Source organism: Staurois parvus, unplaced genomic scaffold (genome assembly GCF_062004578.1).
Source record: "Staurois parvus isolate SC_StPar_1 unplaced genomic scaffold, SC_StPar_1.0 ptg000556l, whole genome shotgun sequence".
NCBI lineage: Eukaryota > Metazoa > Chordata > Amphibia > Anura > Ranidae > Staurois > Staurois parvus.
Genome location: NW_028318352.1, coordinates 711,373 through 738,105, shown reverse-complemented (window position 1 = coordinate 738,105; position 26,733 = coordinate 711,373). Strand labels below are relative to the sequence as shown.

The 26,733-nt window shown below is 39.8% G+C and overlaps 1 long non-coding RNA gene across 1 annotated transcript in view; it reads right to left on the bottom strand.

Annotated features, from left to right (window-relative positions):
* Positions 1-26,733, bottom strand: part of LOC149450960 (uncharacterized) — a 40,704-nt gene that overhangs the window by 11,435 nt on the left and 2,536 nt on the right. Inside the window, exons 2-5 of the long non-coding RNA XR_016315176.1 lie at positions 21,199-21,405; positions 3,413-3,459; positions 2,468-2,651; positions 2,067-2,144 (exon numbers count right to left, since the gene is read on the bottom strand). This is a non-coding gene — a long non-coding RNA (uncharacterized LOC149450960). The remainder of the gene's footprint in view (positions 1-2,066; positions 2,145-2,467; positions 2,652-3,412; positions 3,460-21,198; positions 21,406-26,733) is intronic.

Below are 26,733 nucleotides of genomic sequence, written 5' to 3'. Positions count from 1 at the left end.
CTTTCTTCATTGTAGCTTATATACAGTATATTACATACAGTAGGCTTTGTAGTCATTTTATTTCTGAACAATCAAACCTTATGAAAATCTTATTTTGTAACTCAACACTAGAGTGAAAAGGTGGGAATTGCAATGTTGGATTATTGGATTACACTTACAACAGACAACAGCAGTGACTAGGTAAAAAAAAATCCATATCCAATTAAACCAATCGTTTATTCTCTAGCCATTTGCTTGGTCAAACTTATTTTCTACCTAACTACCAGTTTGCAAAACTCCATATGTTTTGATATGACATAGGGAATAGCAGTGCCTGGTTTTTTGGGGTCTTGGCAAAAAGGATGATTGGAAGGAATTTGTGCGTATAGGTCTTAGTGAGGCCTTTAAAAAAGGCAAACTCTTCAGAACAAAAAAACATAGAGCAAAGGCTAAACAGTAGAAAAGATAGAGTTTTGACTTGATGTGTGCAACAACTTCGTGTCAACAAAACAAGTAGTTTCTTAAGAAGGGCAGGGGTAAAAATGTGAAAATTATCTCTATCAAAAACCATGATATAAAAAATCTGTTGCCTGAAGGAAAAGAGAGAAGAGTGCCTATAAGAACTCAAAGAGTCAGGGTTAATTCATCAAACGCCTGCAGCATAAAGCAATGGCAAAGTGAATATAAGAACACTAAGTATTAAAAAGCTTTAAAACTGTAGCTGGTGATGGCTTTAGTGAGCATTTCAATCTGTTTATGTCTTGGGTCAACTATATAATTATAGGAAATGTTTTTGATTGAATTTATAGTTTAGAAGACCCAAATATTGAAAGGTAAAGGCTTGGAAAGTGCCTGCGTGGCAGTCTTTGAGCCCTTTTCTCACTGAGACTTCAAAATAAAACTTTATTATAGAATGCATTTCTATTAGTTTTGAAAAGGGTCTTCACCTACACACAGTGGGTACTGCCATTTTGTTCCATGAACAAAGAAGGCAGAATAATCGCTTTTGTGAACACAGGAATTATCTTACTGTGTACAGGTACATGTTTTATGTGTTGTTTTCTTTTGTTACATATTATGGTCAGGACTAAAAACTAAACGTAGTCTGCTTTTTTTTTTTCATCAGATAAATACAAAATATTACATTCTCTTTGTGAGCCAACGGGGGCGGGGGTGGAGCATTGCCTTCTTTATGGTGGTATTTAATCACCACTGGGTTTTTTTTTTCCTAAACAAATGAAAAAAGATTGAAACTTTGGAAGAAAAACTTTTTCTTAGTTTCTGTTAAAAAAATTAGCAAATAAGTAAATTTTCACCAATGTGCAGTGTCCTGATTATCAGTGTAAATGTCCCCTTTCACAGGAAAGCTGGTTATCTGCTTTCCTTTCCTCAGACAGTCACAGCGCTGAGGAAAGGAAATGTTGATTACCGGCATTTGTTTACATGTGATCACCTTTGGTTGGACACAGCTGATCACATGGTAAGGAGCCAACATCAAGAGCCAACGTCAGAGGCTCTTTACCCTGATTGGTGATGTGCTTTATCTCAAGTCCACTTGAGTTCTGCACTCCTGTAACCCCTCTTCAGCTGACAGTGGGCTAAAGTCCTCTGTCAAGTGATGCCACCCAGATGGTCCAGACTCTGGAGGGATCTATCCAGATGCCAGGACTGACAGCTGGCACAGCTTCTCAGCACACCGCTGAGAGCCTAAGTCAGCTGTTTTTGCCACCAGTTCCAGTGAGTCCTAGAGGGGCAGAACTCCGAGCGGTGACTGACAGTCATGGCTCCTTGCTTACTGAAGATTGAGAACTGAGCAATCAGCAGGCTTTGATCACTCAGTTCTCGGTGTAGAGGCAGCACAGAATTAATGCTGCATCCACCTAGGTGAGTAAGTACATTTGTTTTATTCAAAACCCACACTTCTCTTTAATAAAAAAAAACTAATATAAAAGTTACCACAACCTATTATAATTTCCCTAAGTACAGTAATATCTTAATCAGTTGTCCTGTCATCACAGAGTTCATAAATGATATATCATAATGGACTGATCTTATGAAGATCATTAAATGTAAACACAATTTCTCACCTGCTTCTGCCCTTTCGTACAGTAGGAATTTTACAATGATGTAGGAACTTTAGCCACAATTTCACACTTCATCTGTACCTGTAGGTCAAATCTGGTATTGCAGATTAAAATGTAATAGTGCTCTACAAAATACCCTGCCTTGCAGTGCCTTCAAGGAAATTACTGAAATGCAACAACATGACTTTCATAATTTACTACTTAACAATATAATAACCCTACATAATTTTAAATTCCTTTAAGGAAAGTATATTTAGCATATGCCACTCTCAAGTCTTTATGAAAGAAACCCTTAAGTTAGAGAAATATAGTGGCTGTCATTGCTGATTTTCTCCTAAGAATTCCAGCTGCCTGGTTGTCTTCAATATTTTCTGACTCACTGAAACAAAATGGATGTGCAATACCCTTAATCCTTAATCGTATCCTCCTTTGCCATCAGTTCTGGTAGTGACAACTGTTTCCCCAAAGCCTCTCTTCCTCTCGAGTCAGTCGCCATGTGTCCTGCCTTGGATGTGATGATGTTGCGGGCCCACTTTTCAGCACTGGAGGATCAGGGTTCAGAGAAGTATTTTTCTGTATTAAATCATCCTTAGGAAAAAAAAAACTATTAGTTTGCATATGCTGGGGTAAAGTATAACTAAAGGCAAAACTTTTATACTATAGAGTGGAACAGGCTTAGAATGCCTATTAGGTTTTTATTGCTGTCGGTGCCCCTGTTAGGGAGCTTAATCTTCTCTATTTGTCCTTTATCATTTTCATTGAAAGCGAAAGTAAAAGAAAATCCCAAATTTTAGGTTGTTCCTAGAAAAGTAACAGAGGAGAAATCTTCCAAGGTGAACACTAGTTCTGGTGACCTGGGGGACCCAAATGGATTCCCTTCATTTGCAGGGAGTTCCTGTTTGGCTATGAGACAAGAAGTGAAAGGAAATCTCCACTATGGGACACAGATGGCAAAAAAAAAATTCTGACATGGATTATATTATTGAAGCTTCCTGTCAGTATATCTGCTAGCTTGTACATACTGTATGGCAAGCAGATATGCTGACAAGTCTGCAGGAGACCTGCATGGCATCAGCAATCTACTGATCGCTGCTGCAATGCTTTCCAGGCTCCTTTGGCCAAAAATAATAAATGCACATTTTTATAACCTGGAAAAATATGTGCATTTATTCTTTTTGACCAAAAGGTGAACATATCCTTTAATTATGCAAAAGATAAATAATACAAATATTCAGATAATGTATAATTTTTTTACATGGAATAAAAAAATTCAATTTATTTTTTGTAGGTAAAAACTATTATATCATTTTATTTTTTGCATAAAAATATTCATGCATGATTGTACTTACTGTCTGATACGGCATATGTGAAGTGTGTTGGTGCCAAATGTAGCTACCTGTAAAAGAGCAAATTATTTACAGCTACACTGCATTTCCCACCAGCCAAATAACACATATTTTTATATCTTGGGTATTTCACAAAACAAACATCTTCTGCTGGTCCTAAAGGAATGCATTAATTCACTCACACTGTAGCTATTTTTCATCAGCTACTATATCTGATCGTGACAGATTGGGAATTAATTAGAAAGCTAATGGCATAATAGTTCTGTGACATGCAGAAGAGCTCCAATAAATATTTTTAGATCAAATCCTACCTAAGCCATTTTTGTGCTTTTCATGGGGAACATTAACACTATGATCTGCAGGTCTTTCTGGAATCTGTGTGAAGTAGTGTTCCCGAAGCTATTACACCATGAGCTGATATTCTGAAGGTGTACTTATTTGATGATCACAATATGTATGGGTATACTCAGATGTAAGCAGGCATTCACAGCTTACAATCTTAGGTGAGAAGTGTTGCTGACCTTGCTGATTTTTCCAGGTCAGTATGGTGCAAAGACATGAAAGCTTGCTGTGATTATGTATGTTTATGCACACACTGGTAAGGAAAACATCTAATGTCTATTACCCAAAAAATGTTTATTAGCCAAAAACATATAAAGAATGTAGCCTTGGGAATAAAAGGTGCAAGCTTGATGATTAGGTTAATGTTAACCTAGACAATATAATTGCAAGACTACTTGGCTGTTGAGATTGCAGAGGGTCAGCTTTTAGGGTCATCTTTCCTTCAATATTGAAGGAAATATTGACAAGACAATTTGGAAGTTTTAGGTTGGTACCTAGTATTTTATAAGTGCGGTCATTAATTTAAGTTCAGATGATATTTTTATTTTTTAAAATCTACACATTTCATTTAAAAAATGCCTGATTATTCTGCAATAATGATCCTTATTCAAATGTTTGATACCCAGTACTTCAGCACACTAAATTCCATTCAGTTAGAGCCTGTTACAGCAGATAGGCACCACTGTCATCTTACTAAATACCAATGTTTACGTGTTTGTAAAGTGGTAGATTGTGTTGTACTGAAAAAAGTACTGCGTGCCAAAGTTTTTTTTGTGTGCACGCCACCACACCACAGCGTGAACTGGCCTGATAGGAAACAATTGACATACAGTATATGAGATGTAGCGCAATAGCCTAAATTATAGGAAACAAGGCTCTTTGCCTTGCATTCCCAATGCAACTGGTGTAACAATGTTGGTCACAGTCTTAAGAAATACAACAAGGATGAACCATTGTTTCATATCCAAATTGAGGTCCTATCTATGACCAGCTTCTTAAAAAATACTTAAAGGGTTACTGCAGGCTATTTTTTTTTTTTACTAAAATAACAAACTTGTTATACTTACCTGTTCTGTGAAACGGTGGCCCCGAACCTCCTCTACTGGAGTCCACCACTAGTGCTCTTCAGTGTCTGCCCCCATAGCAAGTACTTACTATGGGGGAAAATGTGCAGGCTCACTCCCAAGCCGGTCTCTGCATGTCTGTGTCACACACAGCGCAGCTCAGCCGGCCCCCACTCCCTCCTCATTGGATTTGAATGACAGCAGCAGGAGCCAATTGCTCCCACTACTGCCTCCATGTGCAGTGAGGAGTTGCTGAGAATGCATCATGGTAAAAAACCCTCAGCCTTTAAAGTTACACTAAATAATATTCTTATTCTATAAATATAATCCATTCACATCCATTACTTAATGGCCCTGTATTCTACAAATGATTTTACTGGGTTTTTCTGCCTACTTTTAATATCCTACACAAGCTCCTGAACTTCTCCTTTTCCTCCTAACTTCTGTGTAGAATAAAAAGTAGAAGAGTGATGGCAGAAAAAAAAGACTAAGTGGTCCATCAATTCTGCCCCATTTGTTTTATTTATATACAATATATTTCTGTTTTTTTTGTGTTAGCTTCTTTGAGTATAAATCTATGTTTGTCTCAAACATGTGTGAATCCACTTACTGTTGACTGACTCACTACTTCTGCTATAAGTTTGTTCCAAACAGCAACTACTATTTCGGTAAAATATGCTTTCTAAGATTAGTTTTGAACTTTATTCCTCCATTCCTCCTAGTATGAGATCATGTCCCTGTGTTCCGGATTGTGGCTTCATGTTGAAAATACTGTCCTCCTGAACCTTATTCACATCTTTAAAGTGGCTGTAAAGATAAAAGGTGTTTTACCTTAATGCATCTCTGAATGAAAGTAAAAAAACCTTTCAATGTCAGCTCCTCCCAGCCCTCTCTTAAATACTTACCTGAGCCTGATCTCGATACAACGCTTTGCCTGTCTGCAGCTGCGCTGCTTTTCTCTTCCTTCTTCTCACAGGAGGCTCAGCAGCAGCAGGAATCATTGACTCCTGCTGCTGTCAATCAAATCCTGTGAGCAGAGAGCAGAGGGTGGGGCTGAGCCTCACTGTGTGTGTCAATAGATGCACACATTACTGCTAGGGATCGAGTCTGCATGAGTGCCCCCATAGCAAGTAGCTTGCTATGGGGGCACTTCGAGAAGAGGATAAGACAGGAGCACTGGAGGCCAGGGTACTCTGTGCAAAACCCTTGCACAGAGCAAGTAAGTATGACATATATTTTATAAAAACAATTAAACCTTTACAATCACTTTTATGTATTTAAGGTTTCAATCATGTCTCTCCGTTCCCTTCTTTCCTCCAGATTGTACATGTTAAGTTTCTGAAGTCTCCCCTGAGATGTTTATCCCCCAGAACTTCCATCATTGTATGTTGCCTGTCTATACTATATCTATATTGCCAAAAGTATTGGGACACCTGCCTTTACGCGCACATGAACTTTAATGGCATCCCCGTCTTAGTCCGTAGGGTTCAATATTGAGTTGGCCCACCCTTTGCAGCTTCAACTCTTCTAGGAGGGCTGTCTACAAGCTTTAGGAGTGTGTCTATGGGAATGTTTGACCATTCTTCCAGCAGCGCATTTGTGAGGTTAGGCACTTATGTCGGACAATAAGGTTTGGCTCGCAGTCTCTGCTCTAATTTATCCCAAAGGTGTTCCTCATGTGGTAGAGTTCAGGACTCTGTCCAGGCCAGTCAAGTTCCTTCATCCCAAACTCGCTCATCCATATCTTTATTGACCTTACATTGTGCACTGGTGCAGTCATGTTGGAACAGGAAGGGGCCATCCCCAAACTAATCCCTCAAAGCTGGGAGCATGAAATTGTCCAAAATGTCTTCATATGCTAACACCTTAAGTGTTCCTTTCATTGGAACTAAGGAGCCAAACTTAACCCCTGAAAAACAACCCCACACCATTATCCCCCTCCACCACTTGGCACAATGCAGTCAGGCAAGTACTGTTCTCCTGGCAACCGCCAAACCCAGACATGTCCATCGGATTGGCAGAGAAGCATGATTCATTACTCCAGAGAACACATCTCCACTGCTCTAGAGTCCAGTGGCGGCATGCTTTTCACCACTGCATCCGATGCTTTGCATTGCACTTGCTAATGTAAGGCTTGGATGCAGCTGCTCGGCAATGAAAACCCATTCTATGACGCTCACTACACACTGTTGTTGTGCTAATCTGAAGGTCACATGAAGTTTGGAGGTCTTTAGCTATTGACTCTGCAGACAGTTAGTGACTTCTGCGCACTGTGCGCTTCAGCATGCGCTGACCCCGCTCTGTCATTTTACGTGGCTGAGTTGCTGTTGTTCCCAGTTGCTTCCACTTTGCTACAATACCAGTAACAGTTGACCGTGGAAAATTTAGTAGGAAGGAAATTTCACGGATAGACTTATTGCACAGGTGGCAACCTATTACGGTACCACACTTGAATTCACTGAGATCATTAGAGCGACCCATTCTTTCAAAAATGTTTGTAGAAGCAGTCTGCATGCTTAGGTGCTTGATTTTATACATATGTGGCCGTGGAGGTGATTGGAACACCTGAATCCAATGATTTGGAGGGGTGTTCCAATACTTTTGGCAGTATAGTATCTTATTAATATCTTTTTGTAAGTGAGGTCTCCAGAACTGGACACAATATTCTAAATGAGGTCTAACTAATTACCTATATAAGGGAAAAAGGGCCTCCTTCCTCCTGTTGGTGATCCCTCTAGTGACAATTCCTAGAAAACTAAACTTTTTCTGCCACTTGGCAATACTGTTTGCTCATTTTATGGTCAATGGAAATAAGTACATCCAAAAAATGTTTTTTCTCTGTAGTTCTTGCCAACAGTGTACGCCCAATATTGTAATCTATCAAGGGATTCTTTTTTCCCTAGGTGCATTATTTTATTTATTGAAACAGTGAACTGCAGTTTCCATTTCCTTGACCAATCATCCAGGAATTCCAAATCATGTTCCATGTTACAGACACCTTCAGGGAAATCAACCCTATGGCACATCCTTATTGAAATCAGCAAAAAAGACATACCTTGCCCACCAAACTTTTAGTTGTAAAACCTAAAAACAGACTAAAAGGAACAGGACCTTGTGATACTAGTGACTGGTCTCTGTTCTGAATGAACATCATTTACACCCACACTCTAATATCTATCCTTTAGCCAACTGAAAAGCCATTGAACCATCTAAAGGTTAAGTCCTAGATAGTACAACCTTTCTATTAGATCATTATGTGGAACTGTATGAGTTCAACATAATCAACTGTTTTGCTGAAATCAAGATAGGCTATGTCCACAGCACCACCCTGGTCCAATATATTAGTGATAATGTAAAAAAATGTAATCAGATTACACAGACATTATCAGCCCGCACGCATCTGCTTTGGGTCCAGCAAATTGTATGTTTTTAAGTGATTAACTATCCTTGTTTTTAGGAGTGATTCCATTAACTTGGCTGTAATAGATGTTAAACTCACTGACCTGTTATTGCCAGCTTCTTCCTTGCCACCCTTCTTACAATATTATCTGTCCAGAAGAGATTGATTTAAAAAATATGTTAATGGTCCAACAACTATACCTCAAAGTTTTCTTAGAATTCTGGTATGAATACCATCAAGACCCAATTTTTGTTAAGCTTTAACGAAGCCAGTTCCCCTATTACCTCTGTCTCCAGAAATTCTGAAAATGAATCATCATTACTAGACCAATATGATCTCCCAGCTTGTTATTGATAGGACAAACATAGAAAGACACCTCTCAGGAGAGTGAAAAAGGTCAATCTCAAGACCAATCCTATTGACAGGTGCTGACCCATCTCGCCACCACACTGAATCAAAGAAGAGGAAAGAGGTAGCCATACTCCGCAAAAGAATACTTGAATAAAATGTCTTTATTCCAAATGGCAGTAACACAGGATTCCAAGGACGTTAATGCTTTTCACACAACTTTAATGCCTATTCATGATCCAACACTGAGAGTACCAAAACCTGGAGAAAACCAAAAGATCAGTTTTCCACACTTTAAATCGATATTCCTGAGCTGGGTTCTCTGTATGTGTGGGAACCCAATGTCACGTCTACCTCCAATACAATACAGGTGCATATTTTTATTGGTAGTGCAATTTATTTCCGAGAAGACTGGACAGAAATAATTGTTTAAATAGTTTGCTACATCCAGGTCTCCCTCAGCATGTGTTGTGCTCAGTTTTCTATTTAGTGACCCATTGTATTTTTTCCTTCCATCACTGATGTACTTAAATAAGGTTTTGTTTCCGTTTTTATTCAGTTTAGCCATTTTCTCCTTCTTCTGTGCTTTTGCAGTGTTGATCATTTCTTTGGCCTTGTCTATTTTTATGCACTTCTCTATCAGCTACACTTTCTACTTCCTTTAATCTTCTATGTGCTGATTTATTCATTACCATCCTACTTACCTTTTTAGTGAACCATATTGATTTTTTTTCTTCCGTTTACTCTTACTACTTTGCCTGACATATAATCTGATGGCATTTCGGATGGTAGACTTTAACAGTGCCTACTGATTTCTGACTCCTGTGATTTTACTCCAATCTTTCAATTCATGTTTTAGAAATTAATTACGTCGATCACACCTAAATGGTCAAATAGCTGTTATACCGTTGTGGAAAATATTGTAGACAGATGAATTGAGGGGTGGGAAGTGGGTACACACATACAGGATGCAACCTCCATGATGTCTCTGTCACCTTCTCAATAGGTTACCCAGCTATTTATATTAAATAGAATCTATACCCCACAGAAATTATTTCAATATGGCCACAGACCTGACTTTAGCTACACGAGATGTGGTCAGTCCCTGGGGGATCTCATTTACATGCTCTGGAGAAGCTCAAGACTTTTTTGATACTGGTCACAGTGCTTAATACAGGCAAAATGTTTTACACTATCTTTACTTTAGATCCCAAATTGTGTCTGCTTAGTTTTGATGGACAAGGAATTTATTTGAGCCTCCGTGCAAATACCCATACATAGGACCCTGAATTTCTGGCTTGTAAACTTATAGTGCAGAGGTAGATTGACTACACTCCAGACCATGTCACGTGGATCAATCTGGTCAATGATACTCTGACACACGAGAAGCTGATCTATGTACAGAGGGGGTGTCCAGCAAAGTTTGAAAAATTGTTGGGAGACTGTCTCTGCACCCATGTTCTAGCCCCTATGTTATTGATTGTAGGCAGATTGCTCTCCTAAAATGGGATCACCCCCTCAGTAAAAACTTACTTTAACCATCCCGAATTGTCCTAAAATTTAAATGATATGGACAGCACATGACTCCTTTCTGCAAATGCTGATATTGAACATGGCCTTTTGACTCGTGAATTTGATCAATTGCCATCCCACTGCCTCCATGGCTTTTTGTTGCTACAGAGTATATACACATGAAATAACCTAAGAATATCTGTAACTCTTAGTTTCCATGAAGTTGCTGACTGCAGATGAAGGCTCCATTCTGCTTTTATGTTGATGGTCTTCTTTTTCCTACCAACATACTGTATCTCTGTGTATTTTGTTCTATACTTGCTTTAGGTTGGTTGGGAGGTAAGGGATAAAAGGAAAAAAGTTATTTTTTTCTGTAAACCACGAAAAATCTCAATAAAATGTTATGTAATAAGAAAAAAGTGGACAGAGATTGCAAAATTATATAGGCACCAAAATATCTTCTGATGAAAATATCCCCTGATGCTACTATAAATGTGGGTATACTGTAAGCATGCTTGCTTATATATACTGAAAATACATGTCACAATGCCACAGTGCTCATATCTCTGGGGAACAATTGGGTAATGTAAAACATACGACAGCTTGCTGCATTTCTGCCATAACAGAAATCACCACAAATGCTTAATTCAAAAATCTCATGTCAATGGTTATTTAACAAAACACAATGAGAACTGAGAACAAATCAGTTATGTTAATGGGAAGGTAAAATGTTGGGATGAAGGTTAGATGTCAATGACTCCCTTTAGAGCTTTCTTTACCTGATGTTTAGAGGTTAAAAGCTCATTAAAGCATATTTTAGTCTCGTTTTAAAGAATGTTTCTAGCCAAAATTTAGTTCACCCTTTCTATTTGTCCTGGTGACCACAATAAAACGTGATGGGAAAACCATAATTTTATGGTTGTTTCCCAAACAGACGTTAAGGCAAATTCTTCCAGTGGGGCCCCCTGCAACATAGGTGACTCACAGCAGTTACACATGTTCTTGGTGTCCAAAGCTTTCTATGAAATTAACAGCACTTTGCTCTTAGCAATGAGAACTTACATTCTCGATTAAGAAACTCCTCATTGCATTTGGTGATACCTATGTATACTGAAAGCACTCTGTAGTATTCATTCAAGCACAGATAAATCTGGTTTAAAGGCCACGTCACTTATTGCCGGCAGTCAATTTTAATTAGTATGTGAACAATACACTAGGGCCACAATAGGAGGAGGCAGTAACAGCTTAAAATAATATACTTCCAAGGCTCTAAATTTTACTTTGAGGATTCTGGACAACATTTTTCTGTTCAAGTGTCCTTAAATAAATGTAACTTGGGAGGAAAACATATAAAGAACAAGAACAATTGTCTAATTGTCTATTTGGGCTTAGCAACGTAGTTTTGTTATTCTGGGAAAATACTTTAGCATTGTTAAAAAAAAATGCTTTTAGATTTTCAGCTTGGTAACAGAATACCCGTATCTCAGCAAAAGTCAGACAAATGCCTAAGTCAGTTTTTCTGCAAACTGCCAAGCTGTTTTAATTTTTCAGTGTACACACAGGCATTCTCCAGGTTATAATATATTTAATTTTTCTGCTGAATTCAAAGGAAATTTTACTTTAAGTGTATGTATAAATTTAAAATTTCACCTTTCTTGCAAGATAGGTTAGTGAAATAATCAGTTCTGTAAATAGTACCCATTGCCTGTTGTGCTAACATGTTTGTTTACAGGTCTTTGATTTGGCAAAAAAAAAACAGTCATGGATACTAAAAAAGCAATTTATTTGGTCAATGTTACCTTGGATTTGACCTGTGCCTGGCTGTGACCATGATGAAATAATGAATTAATTAAATCAGTTTTCCTACCTATGGTGTGTGTTCCACCTCTCTGCCGAACAAGAAGCACAAATCCATCATTTGGCACTGTCCCCCCAATCACATCATAGGCTGGAAAAGCAAGTTGAGCTATCTGCAGTGAAATAGTGAATGCTATTCATGTTGTGGTTTTGCTTCACATAGATCCCTTGTCTAGTAGTATCTGCATCCATTCCAGAGGCCAATGAAAATGTTTTTCTCATACTGATAAAACTAGTTGTGTTGCTTGATGAATGCGTGCTGAATGTCACATTAGCCGTAATGTAAATATGCCCAATGGTCTAACCTGGAACAAGTACACTGTCTATATGGACTAAAAAAAATGAAATTTAGTTTTTGATTATTTATTATCATCATGGTGTAATGAAGAAAAACAAAAGCTAGTGATCAGTTGATAAGGTACTATCAGTGAATGGTTACTACTTGACAGGCAGTAGCAATTTTTTTAATAGTTGAAGCAGCCTCAGGATGTAACTGGAGAACCTAGTGCTGGGAAATGTAGTAGGATCTATGAAACAGCCTTACAAGGAGGTATTTGCTTGAGATGATTGTAGCCGTATTAGTGCATTTGCGACAGAAACAATTGAGTACTGTCCGTGATACTTTTTTTATTTGCACTAACATACAATTTTGAGGACAAGCTTTGGGGTATGTCCCCTTCTTCAAAGTTTTTCAAACTCATGCAGTACTCTAACAGGGGTGCCTGTAATAGGTACATTTTAAATAGACAGCTCTAATTTATTTATTATAGCTACTTATATAGCGCCATCAATTTACACAGCACTTTACACATATATATTGTACATTCACTTCAGTCTCTGCCCTCAAGGGGTGTACAATCTAAGGTCCCTAGCTCACATTTATACATACACATATTAGGGTCAATTTAGACAGCAGCCAATTAACCTACCAGCATGTCTTTGGAGTGTGGGAGGAAACTGGAGTACCTAGAGGAAACCCACGTAGGCACCGGGAGAACATGTAGACTCCAGGCAGATAGTGTCATGGTTGGGTTTTGAACTAATGACACTAGTGCTGCCAGGCAGAAGTGCTAACCAATTAACCACTGTGTATGTAATTAGGTGTTCAAATATGGATTTGTGCTTGAGTATGAGTAAAAGACAAAATGATATTTAGGTTTGTGTAGGGAACCTGTTTCTATTGCTAGTACAAGCATAAAGAAGTAAGCTATACATGGAATACTATTTAGAAAAATAGAATATTTTGCTCCTTGTCTTACAATTCTAAAAGATGTACAAGCATCCCTGATACTTTATAAAGAACAAATGTACCTATATCACCATTTTTATATTTTTTTTATTACTGTATTTGAACAAATAAGATCAGTTTTATTCATGCTGTAACCACAGCTCTCCTGTCTTTTGCCGTTTGCCATTTCCATTTATATAAGACACAGGCATCATACACATAAGTGAAAATGAAGAATTGCTAAAACCTGCATGGTCAAAATGCGCACACCCCATGGAGAGGTCCTTGTGCCCAAGTCAGCAGGTTTAAATGCAGAATATGTTTTTCTTCACCTTCTATTTTAAACTTTCTGCAGTCAGCCTGATGACAAAACAATGAGGACAGGCATACCTGCAGTGATCCCCCCTAAAGATAAGACAAGTTTCACAATTTGTGATCAGTACAGGTGAACAAATTTATCTGTACCAACTAGGAACTGAATCATTCCAATCTGAAGCATAAGAATATTTGCAAATGTTTGGAGGTTTGACGCATTTTTCAGTTCTAGATGATATATGGCTATGGCATGTCACCATGTCTACCAGGGGTGGACTGACAACTCATGGGGCCCCCGGGCAATAGGGGATCATGGGGCTCCTGTGTCCTTGCCCAAACTCAAAAAAGCCTATGAAAAAGGTACCAGGGGCATCTCATGGGGCCCCCTACTGACACACATAGTCTGGAATCAATGTTTTTTGGCTGGAAAAAATACCCAGGACTAGTGGTTTCTAGAGGAGTTATTTAGATGTAAAAATGTTCTAACTCTGCAAAACACAGTAAAACACTGCAAACCAGCATTTTTGGAAGTCTTCTTAACCAAAAAAAAAATTATTTTTTGTGGTAAAAAAAATGCTAAACCCCCCAGCAGGGGCAGACTGACAACTCATGGGGCCCCCGGGCAATAGGGGATCATGGGGCCCCTGTGTCCTTGTCCAAACTCAAAAAAGCCTATGAAAAATGTACCAGGGGCATCTCATGGGGCCCCCTACTGACCCCGGGCCCTCGAGCAGTGCCCGAGTTTCCAAATGGTCAGTCCGCCCCTGATGCCTACTCTGCATTTCTGTGCCTGCCAGCCCTTTGCAGTCAGTCAGGCTCACCAGACACAACCCCCAAGTTAAATTATTACAAGACCACATTAAATGCCATTTTCTGACTGCGCTGGCGGTTGTCATTTGCTCTCAGTTTTGGTTAGAACCGTTATCAGCTACAGCTTTAGTGCACGGGGGTTGCTCAGTGCATAATGCAATCTTTATTGCTATAATTCATTACGATCACAAAAATCCAAAACTTGTTAATGCCTACTACTAAGTATCAGTTATATGTTTTCACTTCTCAGTTTGCTATAATTGCAAAAAAAAAAGCCACATGGTCATTGTGTCATTGTTACTATTGCTACACACACAAGCACTAGGCAGAGTCAGTCTCAAAATGTATTAGCTACTTAAGGCCCAGACTGACTATTCAAGCACTCGGGCACTGCCCAAGGGTCCGGGGTCAGTAGAGGGCCCCATGAGATGCCCCTGGTACCTTTTCATTGGCTTTTTCATAGGCTTTTTTGGGTGTGGGTGAGGACACAGGGACCCCATGATCCCCTATTGCCCGGGGCCCCATGAGTTGTCAGTCTGCACCTGTTAAGGCCCATACACACAATAAGAAAATTGTATGAAAAATGTCATACGAGGAGCAATCGTACTATAATCTGATCATTGGTATACAGCTTTCTAGAGGCAATCATGACAGTTCATGCTACAATAAGGGAAGCGTGAAAACTCTTCTCATACTATACCAGATCGTACGATTTTCTTTTAATCAGTACAGTAGGCATCTGAAAATACAATACAATACATGGCATTGCTTCTGAAATTCTATTCAGTCTTACGAGAATTTTTGTCGGTTCAGTAACCTCTCAATTTTCGATATGGAGACTAGCATGAAAAAAAAAATAGACGATCATTGGTCCGATATTCTCATTGTGTGTACTAGGCATTAGGGTCAGCATAAAGGATAGATATAGTATATTCAGGCTAGTTGTGGCCAATGAGCATCAGTGTCTTACATAAGCCTAGGTTCACACTTATGCGGTTTTCAGTGCATTTATAGTCCATTCAAAATGATTTCCTATGGATATAATTCATATCTGTGCATTTTGAGCTGATTTGGATTTTGAAAGGAGCAAGTACTTTTTTTCCCACAGCAGATTGCGTTTTGAGTGTAATGACTTCAATGTAACCTCATCAAAAATGCAAGTAAAGTGCATGTAAATGTGTTTTTTGTGCGTTTCCTGCATGACCACAGATACCTCCTCCTAACGAAATTAAACACATCCCATATAGTACAATGACGGGCGCAAGGCGGTTCTCCAGTTCTGGGAGGATGTCATATGACGTCCTCCCATTCTAACCACTCATGCGCGGCTACAGGAATGAGCAGCGTGGCAATCAGCGGTGCGCTGTGTCCCTCGGACACAGCAGATCACCGATCAATGGAAAGAGCCGAAGATGTCAGTCAGTGCTCAGACAAAAGGTGCCAAATGTGGCAGCAGAGGGTGGGAGGAGGCAGACAAGTGGAGTTTCCACTTTTGGGTGGAAGTCATAGCCAGTCAGGCCAGGCAAACATCATGTTCCCGTTGTACTCTCCTGCTGATAGTCAGCATGCTTATTATTATTATTATCTTTCAGCAAATGCCTTTTTCTCCTCTGCATCATCATCACATACAGTACTGTAAGTCAGTTCCCATTTCCAAACTACATTGTCTACTAATAGCTGCATGGCCTATGCCTCCTAAGATCTTCAGATGTTTCTTGTGCATCAAGCACAGGACAATCAAAAGTAGCTTTTTGCCTTCACATTGTGGTTAAGTCCTGATTCTTACTGTACTTGTGTTTGAACCACCACTGACAGACGAACTGCAAGCACAGAATTTGTAATTTTCCCCAGTGCCCTTAACAAAACAGGCTTCGCCTGTAAGATTTATATTTGGACACACTTAGAGATGTGTGTTAAGGTCAAATAGGGGTGAAATGGAGAATAAATCTTCTGCATTGAGAAAGAATAAAATATTGTAAAAAAAATATGTAATCTTCTAAAAGTCCATTGTTTGAGAATGTGTTAATTATTCTACAAATCATTTTGGGGAAAAAACTGAATTGCAGCAGTGAATCAGGTAAATTGTCAGTGGAGAGTATTATTTCTAGCTCTGTACAGTACACGGCAGACACACTGTTCTAGAATGTGTATCTAAGAAATGATAAGCTAGCTTCTGATGTAAACGTGAACATCCAGAGGATGGCCCCTGGATGAATGAAAATGGAATGGAAACTTTTAGGGCATAGAAGAGTATACAGTTGCACTCAAAAGTTTGCATACCCTGATAGAATTTGTGAAATTTTGGCATTGATATTGAAAATATTTCTGCGCAATGCCACATAAAAGCTTGGTTACAATAAGCCCAACAACACCTTGAAGTGCCTCACCTGGCATTTTTGTGTTATTGGTGCAGTAAATGCTTCTTTCTGGCAACTTGACCATGCAGCTCCTTTTTGTTCAAGTATTCTCGTATTGTGCTGTTTAAAAACAATCACACCATCTTTTTCCTTAGTAGCCTGTGTTTCTCTTGAGGTTACCTGTGAGTTTTTCTTTGTATACTAAACAATTCTTCTGGCAGGTGTGACTGCAACCTTTCTTAGTCTACCTGATCTTGGCTTTATATCAAGAGATTCCCGAATTTTCCACTTCTTAATAAGGCTTTGGATATCCTTTTCCATCTTTTTAAAGTTCCATTACCTTGTTACACAGGTCTTTTGACAGTTCTTTTCTGCTCCCCATGGCTCAGTAACTAGCCTACTCAGTGCCCTCATGTGAGAGCTAACAAACTCATTGTCTATTCATACACAAACACTTATTTCAATTTAAAAAAACACAGATGTGGGAAATTATCCTTTAACTGCTTCCGGACTACTGCTACAGGGCAGCAGGGCAGCAGGGCTGTGCAAAATCATGTGTGTATATACTCTAGTTTGTATTTCTGGATAAGGGAACTGGATACCCACACCGCCATTGGCAGCTAGAGCTGTCGATCACCGGATCCCGGCTGGAGATTCTCCGCTGGCACCCAGTGATCGCCAAGTATCACTGATGGGAGATCAACAATACAGATCTCTCCCCTGTCAGCTCCAGCATGCTGCTTTGTATTGCTCTGCATAGCAAAGCAATACAAAACAGCATGCCTCCCTAGTAAAACACAGTAAAACACACACAGCACACAGTAAAACACACACAGCACACAGTTAACCCTTTGATTGCCCCATATGTTAACCCCTTCCTGCCCAGTGTCCTTAGTACAGTGTCAGTGCTTTTTATTAGTACTGATCACTGTATTATTGTCACTGGGGATGTCAGTGACAGTTAGTCCGTTCCCCCCCAGTGTCAAAATGCCCGCCGCAGTCCCACTGCAAGTCGCTGATTGCCGTCATTACTAGTATTGCAAAAAAAGAAATTCCAGTATACTGTATATACTGCCAATTGTAGATGCTATAACTTTCATATAAAACCAATTAATTTGCACGTATTGGTATTTTTTTTTAGCAAAGGCATGTAGTAGACATATTTTGGCCTAAATTTATTACGAAGTTTTGATTTTTTTTTTATTTTATTTTTACTTGATATGTTTTATAGCAAAAAGTACAAAATATAGTTTGTTTTTCAAAATTGCCAGGATTTTTTTTTTCAATAGCGCAAAAAATAAAAACCGCAGAGGTGATCAAATACGCTCCGTTTGTGTAAAAAAAAGGACAGAAATTTCATTTGGGTGCAACGTTGCATGACCATGCAATTGTCAGTTAAGGCAACGCAGCGCAAAAAATGGCCTGGTCATGAAGGGGGGTAAATCCTCTGGAGGGCAAGTGGTTAATTGCCATTCAAGGCCAAATACTCCAGGGTATGTAAACTTTTGATCAGGGTGATTTCTGCTATAATTTTCATTTAAAAAGGAGCCAAACAACTATGTGATAATACATGGCTTCATATAGTTACATAGTTAGTCTGGCTGAAAAAAGGCAAAAGTCCATCCAGTTCAACCATTAAAAAAAAAAGTTATAATCCTACACCCACAGTTGATCCAGAGGAAGGCAAAAAAAAACAGCAAAGCATGATCCAATTTGCTCCTTTGGGAAAATATGATCATTATCTTTGAATAAAAGAATTTTTGGCATGATCAGTCATATTTTCAATATCAGTGCCAACATTTCACAATTTCTGCCAGGGTATGCAAACTTTTGAGCACAACTGTATGTCCATTACAAATATCTATACATTCCACAAACACCCTTTTCATAGACACACCTATGCATTTTAATGCACATCAACCATGTACACAGGTTAGCCATTGTTTAAGTAGCACTAGTTCACATCTAGGTGATGTGTTCACTGCATTACTGGTTCTTTGATGCATCAACACATCTGTCGATAGCAGAACGTGAAAATGGATGGTTGTTGATAACGCACCTGAGAACGCATGGAAACATGCACAGAAAGGTGTGCCAAACATCGATCTGTGTTATATAAATCGAACTCAAGGTGTACACAATTTGCTGAAGAATTCATTTATTTTTGGGGGTAAATCCAAAACAGCAACTTCATATGCTTACTTAAAGCAGAACTTCACCCCCTTCCTCTACCATATTTGGCAAGTTATTTTTTTTTTTGGGGGGGGGGGGGTAGGGTACCTGGTTTTGAAGTTCCCCTCCCCGCAGTCTTCTGGGACACATCACAGGCACTAGAAGATTACAGGACCATTCACAAAGTGCAGCGCAGCCCGCTCAATGGGCAGCCAGCTGTAGACATCTGCATGCTGGAAATTTTCTTTTCAGGTCAGGTTCATTGAAGAATTTTCTTTTGTCATATTCGTTATGCTGAACCAATTCGTTTCGTATCTTCGACATTCATTTTGTATATTTGTTGGTCATGGTGGATTCGAAAAATGTAGTTTGGTATATATTCAGGGGCGGACTGACAACTCATGGGGCCCTCGGGCAATAGGAGATCATGGGGCCTCTGTATCCTTGCCTAAACTCAAAAAAGCCTATGAAAAGGGTACCAGGGGCATCTCATGGGGCCCCCTACTGACCCCGGGCCCTCGGGCAGTGCCCGAGTTTCCAAATGGTCAGTCCGCCCCTGTATATATTCGATATATATTACAGGATTTTTTTCCAGAGTTAGGAACCACTTTAAGTCTTGGTGTATTTCTTCTAGATCTGTAATCTCAAGTGAAATGTAGTTTTCTTCAGGCAGCCTCCCACAGCTCTGCTTTCTGCACAGGTCATGTACAGTAAAGTGATGATATCACCGCTACTTTTACAAGGTAATATCTGGCTTTACAAATGCATTTGGTGTACACAGCCTGAATTTGCAACTGTTGAGGGATATATTTGAATGCATGGAGTTCATCTTTAACCATTTACTGTCGCAGCAGTGTGTAAAAAAGGGCAGCGGGGGTTTTACACTCCCAGCAGCTGCAGCATATCTACACTCCACAAGATGACTGACGCTTTCTAATTTACAGCTGCCATATCGCTTTCTGTGACCCCCAGAGTATGCCTCCCTTCCAAAACAACCTCATCTCACCATGCTTACTGGGCTTCACTGTCTCATCTGTGAATCCGGGACCCAAATGGCAGGTGTCACTGAGTGGAGGGTAGGGAGACCAGCGAACATCCTTTGGATGATCTCCCCTAGCTAGACCCTGGAAGCAACGTGAAAACATAATTTCCAGTTTCTAATGTCACTTTCTCTGGCCAGGGACACAGCTAACGGAGGGTAATCTGCTCTCCATTAGCTTCAATGAAGGGCAGGTGAGATATCAAGGGACTAAAAGTTCCCTGGGGTTTCATTAAAGAGAACCTGCCTTAAAAATATTTGATCACATATTGGACTTTTTTGCACCTTATGTTATATAAATAAAGTTTTAGCGAATGTTAAAAATTGTCAAAAATAAAGTTACACCCAAGCTCCTAAAAGCCCTCCAAAAATGTTTAGATGGCCCTGCCCCCGCTTACCTGCACACACAAATGTAAGTACGCCCATTGGGGGTGCCTAGATATAAAAACGTCACTTGCAAAACATATGTTGCATATCACTGCGCACACTAGTGTGAAGAGCAATAATTCTTGGCCATAACTCTAAATTGATGGCCTGTAGGGGCTTTAACGTGCCACATTTCAGTGTACCGAAATTCGTTGTTGATTTGTGGGCACTTGCAAATTTAAATCTTGACCTGCTGGATATCTATTTACTCAGCACAGCCCCATCTTTTATAGTTTATCAAAATTGAGTAATATATTTTGTCTGAGTGCCCTAAAATTAACTTTAGTTTATTTTTTTACTGAAAGTTTGCACTTGATAAACCGTTGTACAAATATCGTGTGACAAAAAAAATTTGTACTATAACCATTTTATTTCCCTAATTGTTATGCATAAAAGAACAGCAAGGCACTTTTGAATGGACATTCCTGTTAAAAACAAGCACTATAAAACCCACACTAAATTGTTAGGTTCACTGGTAACTGGATGAGGACCAGTAAATCTATAGTACATATTGTTATCTGTGTGAATTATTAATAAACTATTTAATACATAAATGAATACATTTCCCAATGATGATTGTACAAAACATGAACTTGTATATACTGTATACATGAGGTTATGAGGTTGAACACAAATTGTGTATAAAAACGATAATGGAGGCTAAAAACATTGGATAATTGTTTCCTGATTTGGCTAAGTTTTGGGCTCAGACCATTTTCTCTGTGGGTAGCAGAGCATAGTCATGTTTGGCAGAAAGAGCAAATACATGCTTTAGAATACCCAACCATACAAGTGTTAGCTTTTCAGTAAGAAAAATTGAACTTTTACTTTTTTAAATCTGGTCTTTTCTGTGGCTCCTGTACTGTATCTGAGCGCCTTACACATGTGGAAGTGTAACAGAGTGCCCCACATTACTCACCGTGCTCAGATGTTTGTGCAAACCCTTTGAGCTCCCTTGGTTCCTGAACAGTGGACACTCTTAGGAAAGATAAGTTTCCTTGCTTCCCGCTCTCAGCAGCCAGTTGAGAGGTCCTCTACTGTCAGAACTTGTGCGTGGGTAGACGGCCAGAGCCTAATAGCTTGCAGCTTCTCCAAAAGGCCCAGATAGTGCGTGGAGTTCTTATCGCTGTAAAAATAAAAGAGAAGAAAAAAGTCTACACACTCATTTGGATATTACCTCATACAAAATTATTTATTGTAAACATGAAAAATAAATTATAAAATACAATTCATCACAGATGTATGACCAAGCCCCTGCCCCACTGTCCCCCAGGACCCCCCCCCCCCCAGGTGGCAAATCCCACCCCAACCCAAGGCCCCAACACATGAACATCCCCCTTCCAAATGAAATCCAAAAAGAGCCCCCCCCCCAACCACCACCCAAAGCTGGTAGCCTACCCCAGAAGAACACCACACATATACAACCTGCTAACACTGATGCGAGTCTCAAAACATTCATGTGTCAACAATGAGCAGGATGTGTCACTGGGTACAGGCTTCAAGAGTGTGGCCAACCCTAAACTACACTGCAGCCCTGGGAGACCTCCTGATAACAATAACTGCAAAAGAACCAAAGGGCCAAACAACCGGGGGCCTATAAACTATGTGGCCAATAAAAATCTGCTCCAGACATATTGCCTATATGTCAATCTGATACAAAATAAAGGTATAGAGTCCAAATGTAGATATAAAGACAGTCCCATCCAATGCAGAGGGTCACTATATGCAACGTGGACTCTATGTATGCTAAATGGTGAGGGGCATATATGTGATCCAATGATCAAGGATGGAAGGATCGGCCGCGATGATGGAGATCCTATGCAGTCATAGATACGGCATGTGCTATGAGCCAGTCCAGAGAGCTGGTTGCCGTATGTAATCACAGTATGGGCAGCACAGTGGCTAAATGGTTAGCACGTCTGCCTGGCAGTACTAGGGTCATTGGTTCGAATCCCAACCCTGGCACCACCTGCCTGGAGTTTGCATGTTCTCCCTGTTACTGCGTGGGTTTCCTTCGGGTACTCCGGTTTCCTCCCACACTCCAATGACATGCTGGTAGGTTAATTGGCTCCTGTCAAAATTTGCCCTAGTATGTATATGTATGAATGTGAGTTAGGGACTTTAGATTGTACGCTCCTTGAGGATTAGGGACTGATGTGAATGTACAATGTATGTATGTAAAAGCACTGCGTAAATTGATGGCGCTATATAAGTACCTGAAAGAAATAATAATAATAATAAATACTATGCATATAGCAACAGTGGCTGGAATCTTGGATAAATAAATTGTAATGATAGAATATGCAGTATATGTGCAATAGATGCCAAAGCATAAAATATTAGCAATCCTGAGCTATATGCCAGTAGTGAACATGCTAGTCCATGGTATGGATATGGGTGTCTGAGAGCGCTGTCCTAGGCGTTGGCTGTGCGTGTGTGGTTGGGCCAGTGGGACTGTACACAGCTAATACTGAGTTACCTATACAGCAACCTCTATATGTGTGCCCAGCCTGCATGTGATACTACACAGCTGATGTGACCTAGAGAACAACATGGGGTTGCCAGTACTCACTGTGTGTAAATCGTTCTTCATTCTCCAGACAGTCAACCACCACTGCCCATGGTTCCTGTAGAGCATGCCATGTCAGATGGACATTCTACAGACTCATACAGCTGCATTTGCCGCTTGCCACTAGCCGAGGTAGGGAACACTGTGGAAGTTCCTTGATGGCAAACTCCATGAAGGTCCGGTTTAGTAGCCATGCGGGGCAAGGGGAGGAGGGGGGGGAACAACATGGCACTACACTAACGTGTTTCATCTGTCCACTACTGGAACGTCTTCAGCTAATACTGAGTTACTTATACAGCAACCTCTATATGTGTCTCCAGTCCAACCTGCATGTGATACTACACAGCTGATATGACCTAGAGAACAACACGGGGTTGCCAGTACTCACTGTGTGTAAATCGTTCTTCATTCTCCAGACAGTCAATCACTGCCCATGGTTCCTGTAGAGCATGCCATGTCAGATGGACACTCTACAGACTCATACAGCTACATTTGCCGCTTGCCACTAGCCGAGGTAGGGAACACTGTGGACATTCCTTAATGACAAACTCCGTGAAGGTCCGGTTTGGCAGCCATGCGGTGCAAGGGGAGGGGGGGGGACAACATGGCACTACGCTAACATGTTTCATCCTGTCCACTACTGGAACTTCTACGCTAACATGTTTCATCCTGGCCACTACCGGAACTTTGTGTGCTAATCTTACATTTTTAAAACTGAACATTCACTTTCTAAGTGACCAGCCTCTACTCCTTTAGTCACTTAAAGAGGAACTTCAGGCAACTGCACACAAATTAAAAGTCATCAGCTACAAATACTGTAGCTGCTGACTTTTAATAAACACACTCTTACCAGTCCAGGGATCCAGCTCATCGCTCAGACTGGTTATTGGCTGGTCTTTGGGTCCCCAGTTCCTCCATCTTGCTTGTGGGAAACCAGCTGTGACTTCCTACTGGCTTACAGCTGGCTCCCCACTGTGCATGTGCAAGTCATGTTATGCTTTCTGAATGGATCTAAAGCCTTCTGGGATGTATGACGTGTCCCAGGAGGTTGCGGGCGGGGGGAGGTTTGAACTTCTGCTCTGCTTGCCTAAGTAAGCAGAGCGGAAGTTGGAGTGGGTACCTGTCACAAATAGGCACCCGCTCAATAAAAAAAACGGAGATTGGCAGAACTTCCCTTTTTAGGTGAAGGTCCATGTTAACCCTCCAAATTAACACAGAGAGAAGCAAAACTAATGCACAACTATTTGGGTTGATTTACTACAGGAGTACAAGCTGTTCCACTTAGCAAATTGAATGTATACTGAGTTACGTAAATATGGTAAGGCTTTACTCACTTCAATCTACAAATCCTATGCTAGCAAAAATCCTAGAATTATAGAATTCACTTTGCAAACTTTACATCCTCTACTCCTTTAGTAAATCATTGTCAGTATTTAGTACTGCAAAGTAGGAAGTGGAGACTGATCATTCATCATACTAGCCTAGGTGGGAAAAACGGAAGTGGGAGCAAGCACCCCTGAAACTGGGACTTGCCCATCAAAAAAAAAATTGTATTTCCAAATCTGTGGGGAGGGTTAGAAGTAGGTTATGGAAACATTGTGAGTTAGTGCTAGTTCACACTAGATGCAGTCCAGTGCCTTTTTTTCCTGCATTAAAAATGCATGCACAGTGTTTTCCATGTATTCCAATGGCCCTAGTTCACACCAGTGCAGTCAGTTTCCGATGCAGAAAAAAAGTAGAGCATGCTGCATTTTTTTCTGCACAGAACCATACTGGAACATAGCAAACTGCTTCAAAACTGCACTGGAACTGCGTGTGGTGTGAACTGTAAGCAAAAATATATCCAGAATGCATTTTTGTGGTGTGAACTGGCCCTGAAGGTCTGCTTTAAATGTGTATATTATAAGCTGGGATAAAACTCAGAGGCGTATTTGATCAGAGGTAAGGGTGCTGCCACCATACTAATTTAACTATCCATATAAAAACCGACCTGATTAACCTTTGAGTCTATCTACTTCTAATGTATGGGCACCTATAAGGGCAAGGGATATTTCAACATACATAATTAGTCATTTAGGTGCTAGGTGTCATTTTTTTTGCATGATGGAATTTTCCATATTCACAAGTCAGAGTAGTAATATAAAAGGGAAACTTGTTTTTTTGGGGGTGATGACATAACAATCTTGGAAAAGAAATGAATAGTGTAATATTTTCTGTAAATTTATATTGGTGTATTTTTGTACACCACCCTTAATTCCCTTCTCAGCCAAGGTCACACATTGATCTTGAAAGTCAAATCTGAGGGCACAGCTAGGGGAACCCTGAAGATAACACCCTGGCAGGCTAAGCCCCTCTGTGACACTGTAGTAGGTTACTGGGGGATGAGAGGTGTGCAATGCAGAGGCACTGCTCCATCACACTACAGAATAATGTGGTGTCCCACCAACCCCAGCAGACCCCCTCCTTCCTAGAACATGTCCCCTCCCCAAGGCGACATATTCACCAAGAAAAAGCATCTGTAAATGACTATTGAAATCTGCTGGCTGTTCAGCTCATTGATCGGCTTTCCATTCCTCCCTATCCCCATGTCAGTGACGGGTGACTGCAGAGGAGCCCAGCACTGTCACCCACCTTATGTGCTGCCTCCTGGAGGAGCCCCGGCACTGCAAGGGTTAGCACAAGGCAGAGCTGCCGCTCTTATCAGCAGTCTGCAGATCCCCATTACCCACTCAAGGGTGACTACAGATGTATTTCCCACATTACCAGTCAAAATAAATAATGTGTGACATAAAGCCAATCTAACCAGGGCCGGCCGCTGATAAGATGATTGGATGCAGAGAGGAGCTGCGGCTCTGCGCTACACAAACTGGGGAATTAGAGGTGCAAATGACACTAGACACTATATATATATATATATATATATATATATATATATATATATATATATATATATGCTACCTAATCACATATATCTGCACATCATCTAAATCCCACCACTATATATATATTTTGTATGTGTATATATATATATATATATATATATATATATATATATATATATGTATGGATAGATAGATAGATAGATAGATAGATAGATAGATAGATAGATAGTTTATAAAAAGTCTAAGTATTTTTTATTTTTTCCACCGTCCCATATAGATAGATAGGTCGTATATAAATAAATATACACATCTGCAGATCATCTGAGTATATATCACTGTCCCATATAGATGCCTACAACAAGGATCATCAGGGTATGCTGTATGTCACCGCCTCATAAAGATTAATAAGGACATCTGAGTATATAACACCTTGTCATATAATGAAGTCATTATACACATCTGAAGATCAGCTGAGCATATAGCCCCATCCTATTTTAATCATTATATACATATATGCAGACCACATAGCCCCAACCCGTATTAATAATTATACACATCTGCAGATCATCTGATCATATAGCCCCATTCTACATGAATTATTATACATATCTGCAGATCACCTCGTATAGCCCCATTCTACATGAATTATTATACATATCTGTAGATCATTTGATCATATAGCCAGATCATATATTGATCATTATACACATCTCCAGAACATCTGATCATATAGCCAGATCATATATTAATAATTGTACACATCTGAGCATATAGCCAGATCCCATAGTAATAATTGTACATAGCTGCAGATCATCTGAGTATATAGCACCGATGCTATATAAAGTATACACATCTGTAGAACATAGATGCATAGGTCCCCATCCTATATTAATAATTATACACATCTGCAGATAATCTGAGTATATCGCACCGACGCTATATAAAGTACACCCATCTGTAGATCATATAAGTACATGACCCCATCCTATATTAATAATTATAC